Source organism: Hibiscus syriacus, unplaced genomic scaffold (assembly GCF_006381635.1).
Source record: "Hibiscus syriacus cultivar Baekdansim isolate YM2019G1 unplaced genomic scaffold, ASM638163v2 tig00110483_pilon, whole genome shotgun sequence".
NCBI classification, from domain to species: domain Eukaryota; kingdom Viridiplantae; phylum Streptophyta; class Magnoliopsida; order Malvales; family Malvaceae; genus Hibiscus; species Hibiscus syriacus.
Genome location: NW_024062759.1, coordinates 1,307,344 through 1,313,936, shown reverse-complemented (window position 1 = coordinate 1,313,936; position 6,593 = coordinate 1,307,344).

Here is a 6,593-nt window from a genome sequence, read left to right as displayed (position 1 = left end):
CAAACGAGAAGCTTGTGAGGAAAATAATGTATTCTCTTCAAAAAGCTTGGCAATCAAAGACGACGACGATCATCGAAGCTAAAGTCCTAAAGTCTTTAACCCTCGATGAACTTATTGGTTCTCTCCTCACTCATGAATTGATGATTCAAGATGAGGTAGACCTCGAGAATAAGGATGACATAAAGAAGGAGAATGAGAAAAAGAAGAATGTTGGAGTTGCTCTCAAATCCACAAAAGATGAGAATGATTCTTCTGATGATGAAGATGATGAAGAAATGGCATTATTTGCCAAACAGTTCAGAAAATTAATGAAGCCCAACAGAGGAAGAAAATTCAAACGAAATGAATGCTTCAAAAAAGAACCAAAGGAGAAGGACCTAATCATTTGCTATGAATACAAAAAGCATGGGCATATGAAATATGATTGCCCAAATTTGAAGAAGAAGGGTCTTTCGAAGAAGAAGCAAAAAACATACGTGGCTACTTGGAGCGATGACGAATCATCCAATGAAGAGGAACAAAAAGTAGTAAACTTGTGCTTAATGGCCATCGGGGAAGATTATTAGGTAACCTCTAGCTCATTTGATTTATAAGATTATTCTTTTGATGAGTTATTAGAGGAATACAATGGGTTGACTACGGATTACGAGAAATTATTTTCAAAATACAAGAAAAATATTTCAAAATTGAAAATTGAAAAAGGTCTCATATCCAAAACCAACAATAATCTTGAAAGTAAAATTAAAGAATTGCAAATCAAAATCGAAGATTTTGAAAAGAAAAATTCGGATTTGCATAATTTACTTTCAAGAGTTCATGATGATTATCAAAAGAAAATTGATGATCTTAAAGCTTCTTTCAATAGAGTTGGACCGAAACATTTTTAAAAAGGAGAAAATTCAAAATCCAACTATATTAGAAATAAGTTTAAATCTTACAATCATAGAGGTCCCCAAAGAACCTCTAATGGTAAAATCGTTAGAAGTATATGGGTTCCTAAAGGACTATATACTACTAAAGATAAATATATCCTAAATAAATAGATACCAAAGGGGACTACGATTTTAGGGACTAATGAGTATGGATCCAAAAGAATTTAGGTACTAAAAATTAGAAATTAATCTATGTTTGTAGGAAAAGGAGTATTGCTACAAGGCACGAAATACAAGTTCAAACTCATGGTTCCTTGATAGTGGATGCTCAAGACACATGACCGGAGACAAGAGCCGATTTATTGAGCTTAACGAAAAAATGGAGGAGTGGTAACCTTTGGTGACAACTCAAAAGGTTACATTGAAGGTATAGGTACTATAGGTAATACCCATTCCATACAAATAGAAAAAGAATTATATGTAAATGAGTTAAAACATAATCTATTGAGTATTAGTCAATTATGCGATAAAGGATACAATGTCTTATTTGAATCAAATGGTTGTAAAGTCATTGACATTGCATCTAATCGGATTATACTTATTGGTTATAGAATAGGAAACATATACATGGTGCATCTAGATTCATTAAATATGACTAATTTATGCCTAGTTGCCAAGGATGAACATGATAGTTGGTTATGGCATAGGAGACTAGGACACACTAGCATGAGTGTTTTACAAAGACTAATTCAAGGAAATTTGGTAAGAGGATTTCCAAAGCTAAAATTTGATAAAGAAAAAATCTATGATGCTTATGATAAAGGAAAACATAAAAGAACTTCATTTAAATCCATTAATGATGTATCAACTAGTAGAGTATTACAATTGATCCATATAGATCTTTTTGGGCCAATTAGGACTATTAGCTTGGGTGGAAAACAATATGCATTTGTCTTGGTAGATGACTATTCTAGATATACTTGGGTTCTATTCTTAAGTACCAAATATTAAGCACTAGAACATTTTATCACTTTTTCAAAAGTAATCCAAAACGAAAAATGTTACTCTATTTCTAGTGTTAGGAGTGATCACGGTACTGAATTAGAAAATCTTGGATTTACTGATTTTTGTAATTAAAATGGGATTAACCATAATTTTTTAGCACCTAGAACCCCTCAACAAAATGTAGTTGTTGAGAGGAAAAATAGAACTTTAGAAAAAATGGCTAGAACTATGCTTTGTGAAAATAATTTGCCAAAATATTTTGGGCGGAAGCTACAAATACCTATTGTTATGTTATAAATTGAGTAATGATTAGGCCTATTTTGAAGAAAACTCCATATAAACTTTTTAAAAATAAAAAGCATAACATTAGTTATTTTCATCCATTTGGATGTAAATATTTTGTTTTAAACAACGGTAAAGATAACCTTGGCAAATTCGATGCTAAAAGTGATGAAGGAATTTTTCTATGTTATTCCTTAAATTCTAAAGCTTATTGGGTATTTAATAAAAGAACTTTAGTTGTAGAAGAGTCTATATGTTGTTTTCGATGATAATCCCCTTCCGAGGAAGGATTCTTGTGTTGATGATGATGTAGGTATTGTAAAAGCACATGACGTTGGACATGACGTCGGAGAACCATCATCAAAGGAAGAATTGAAGTATGAGGAAACTCAAGTTGCTTTCAAGAATCTGACCATTGAAGAAAGGGAAGTTACTTACCCAAGAGAATACAACTATGTCAAGGATGGTGAAATTTTAGGTGATCCATCCAAAGGGGTAACTACTCGATCTTCTCTTAGGAACATATGTAATTATGTTGCATTTATCTCATACATAGATCCTAAGAATATCCAAGAAGCATTAAATGATGAAAATTAGATTATGGCTATGAAAGAAGAGCTAAATCAGTTTGAGAGAAGTAAAGTATGAACATTAGTTGAAAGGCCTAGTAATAAATCTAATGTAGGTACTAAATGGGTATTTAGGAATAAGCTTGATGAAAGGGTTAATATAGTGAGGACAAGGCTAGACTAGTTGCTCAAGGCTATACTCAAGAAGAGGGAATAGATTTCGATGAAACATATGCTCCCGTAGCTAGGATAGAAGCAATTAGAATGTTATTAGTATTTGCATGTTTCAATGAATTTAAATTATATCAAATGAATATTAAAAGTACATTTTTAAATGGTTTTATAAAAGAAGAAGTGTATGTGGAACAACCTCCTGGTTTTGAAGATTCAAAATTTCCAAATCGTGTTTTTAAATTGACAAAAACTCTTTATGGTTTAAAACAAGCTCCAAGAGCTTGATATGAAAGATTGTCAAACTTTTTAATAGAAAAAGGGTTTTCAAAAGGGAAGGTTGACACTACATTGTTTTTAAAGAGAAAATGTAAAGATTTATTAGTAGTTCAAATTTATGTTAATGATATAATATTTGGTTCTACTAATGATGCTCTTTGCCAAGAATTTTCTAAGCTAATGTAAGGTGAATTTGAGATGAGCATGATGAGGGAGCTTTCATTTTTCTTGGGACTCCAAATCAAGCAAAGAAAAGATGACATCTTCATAAATCAAGCAAAGTATGTCAAAGATATGCTCAATAAGTTTGGATTGGAGAATGTCAAACCCCAAGCCACTCCAATGAGCTCATCTACAAAGCTTGACAAAGATGAAGGAGGTAAATGTGTAGATGTTAAACTTTATAGATCTATGATTGGATCTTTGCTTTATCTAACCGCAAGTAGACCAAACATCATGTTTAGTGTTTGGTTATGTGCTAGATTTCAATCATGCCCTAAGGAATCACATCTACAAGCCATTAAGAGAATCTTTAGATACCTTAAGGATACTCCTAATTTAGGACTTTGGTATCCTAGAGACTCTAGCTTTAGCTTGCATGCCTTCTCTGATGTGGATTATGGAGGATGCAAAATAGATAGGAAAAGCACCTCCGATACTTGTCAATTCCTAGGAAATATGTTGATTTCTTGGTTTTCAAAGAAACAAAATAGTGTTGCATTATTTACCACTGAAGCAGAATACATTTCAGCTGGTAGTTGTTGTGCACAAGTTTTATGGATGAAACAACAACTTTTAGACTATGGAATTGAAGTTGGTACCATTCCTATCAAATGTGACAATACTACTGCTATTTGACTCACTAAAAATCCCATCCAACACTCTAGAACTAAGCACATTGAAATTAGACATCATTTCATTAGAGATCATGTCACAAAAGGAGATATAGTTCTAGAATTTATTGATACTTTGCATCAGTTAGCGAATATTTTTACAAAACTTTTAGATAAAGAATGATTTGGACACTTAGGAGAGAATTAGGTTTAACCGACCTACCTTGACTTAGTGTTTAAAATAATTTTAGCACTTTTAATTAGTAAATAAAAAATGCTTATAAAAATAACATTTTTGAATGCATTCTATGCTAATAGTTAGGGGGAGTTTATGATCTTTAGTGAAAATTAATAAAATGTTCAAATAAAATTTGAAGGATAGATTTTATTGATTGAACATAGTTAATATTTGAAATATGAGTTGCCAATACCACTAAAGCTAATTAATTTAGTATTCTAAGTGCTTAAAAACAGATTTTGACATTTTTGTGCACAAAGTATTGATACCCAGGTATCAATACCTCATTTCTATGTATAAATACATCTTGAATGTGTACCGATACATTCCTTGAATGTGTATCGATACCCCCGAGGGGTACCGATACCCCCTGTCGGGTTTAGACTTTAAATCCCTAAAAAGTACAATTTATCAAAATCCCTAAAACTCAAAAACACTGGTCGTTTGCCTCTCCTCTCACCCAAACTCTCCATTTGCTCAAAATCAATGGTTTTAAGTCAGATTTCACTAGTTTTCAACTCCTAATCCTACTAACATCATCAAAATCGTGCAAACAACAACAAATCTCACTCAATCTTCAAATTTTTAAGGTAATTTTTCTAAAATACTATTTTATTGATTTTTGAACATATGGCTAGTTTCAATTAGTTCTAGTTTGAATTAGCGATCAGACATAGCTTGTATTATGATTTTACACTAGAATCTGCAACAAATTTAATCAAAAACACAAGATTTTCAATTTTTTAATTTTTGAAAAAAATAAAAATGATTTTATTTTAAAATCGTTGTTTTTTATTTAATTATGTTGTTTTAATGAAAACTATACATATAATGATTTTTCAAACTTAGTTTTTCAAATAGTTTTCAAAATTGCCCATTAGATTAGTTTTAGAGAACCTTGAATATTGAGGACTCATATTGAGTTTACGGATTGATATTGTTGCATACATGTGTTTTCAAATTACAGGTATCCTTATCCCATTCCGATTTAAACCATGTCTCATTCCAAACGACCTAGGACTTCGTCTAGTCAGTCAAACCAACCTCCTATTTCACATCCCAATCCAAACTCAAATGATCCCGAAATGACTATAAGAAATTCTTGTTTTAACGAACTTGGCCGCGAGAAAATCTCTACACTAGGTTTGTTAACATATTCGAGTCTTATAACATTCAGGAAGAACGTATCCCTTCACTTCAAACCATGATTGATATGAAATTTAAATATCTTCCTACCCTTCAATCTTGGAAATTTGATAAACTATTTCATCTTGAACATATCGTTTATCACCAACTCGTCCGCATTTTCTATTCCAATACGGTTTGTGTCCAAAATGAGTCCCAAATTGTCACTGTTAGTATTCAGTCTTATCTTCTAGGCCAATACATTCATATTGAATCCGACTCAATCGCTAACACTTTTGGTCTAGATAACGACAATTTAGATAATGAACGAGAAATAGTAGGTACTCCTTATAAAGTCAAAGCTAGTACGAGTACGTTGTCAGATCACCACGATCATTTTCTTCATCTGATCATTTCTTGGTGGTTTAGACCATCCGGAGGCAAATACTCCACTCTTAGAGCTTTAGATTTATGGTGGATACATTGTATCCAGAAAAATAGGAAAATAAACCTACCACAAATAATTTTTACTGAACTAGTTGAAACCGTAAACAATGTCCCTTCTAAACACTTAGAAACCTTAGTTTACGGTTGTCTTCTTAGTAATATGTTTATCAAAGCCAAGCTTAGGGTACAACTTGATGTAGCCATCCCTCTTAAAAACCACATCACTAAAATCTTTGCGTAAATCAGGATGGAGAGGGTATAATGATCAATGGGTTCGTTCAACCCTGAAAACACAGGGTGCTAGCTCTTCACGAGCTGCTCTGACATCGGTACCGGCTGCTGATGATCTAGAGCTTGAAGATCTTGTTCAGGATGTCTATGATCCCATTAACCTAGCCAAAGATGAGCCAGTCCAGTAAGAGAGATAGATGCCTCCATATTTTCGATCGTTCATGGAGACATTTGACATGAGGTTTGCATCCATAGAGTCCCACTTAACTACTTTGGGGGCTCAACAATTGGAGAACCAACGGGAGATGCGAGCTAACCGCGAAGCAATGAACTATAGATTCAATGCTATGTACGAAAGGCTCAATGCAATTACACTCGATATGACTGCTATACGAGCACATTTTCCTCCTCCCGACCCACCGATGGATGACTAAACCTTTTCTTGCTTGTTTTCTTGATTGAATGTTAAAATTAAAAATTGTTAAAACATTTTAATGTGTTGGGATAATTAAACTTGAATATATATTATGGTTATTTGGAT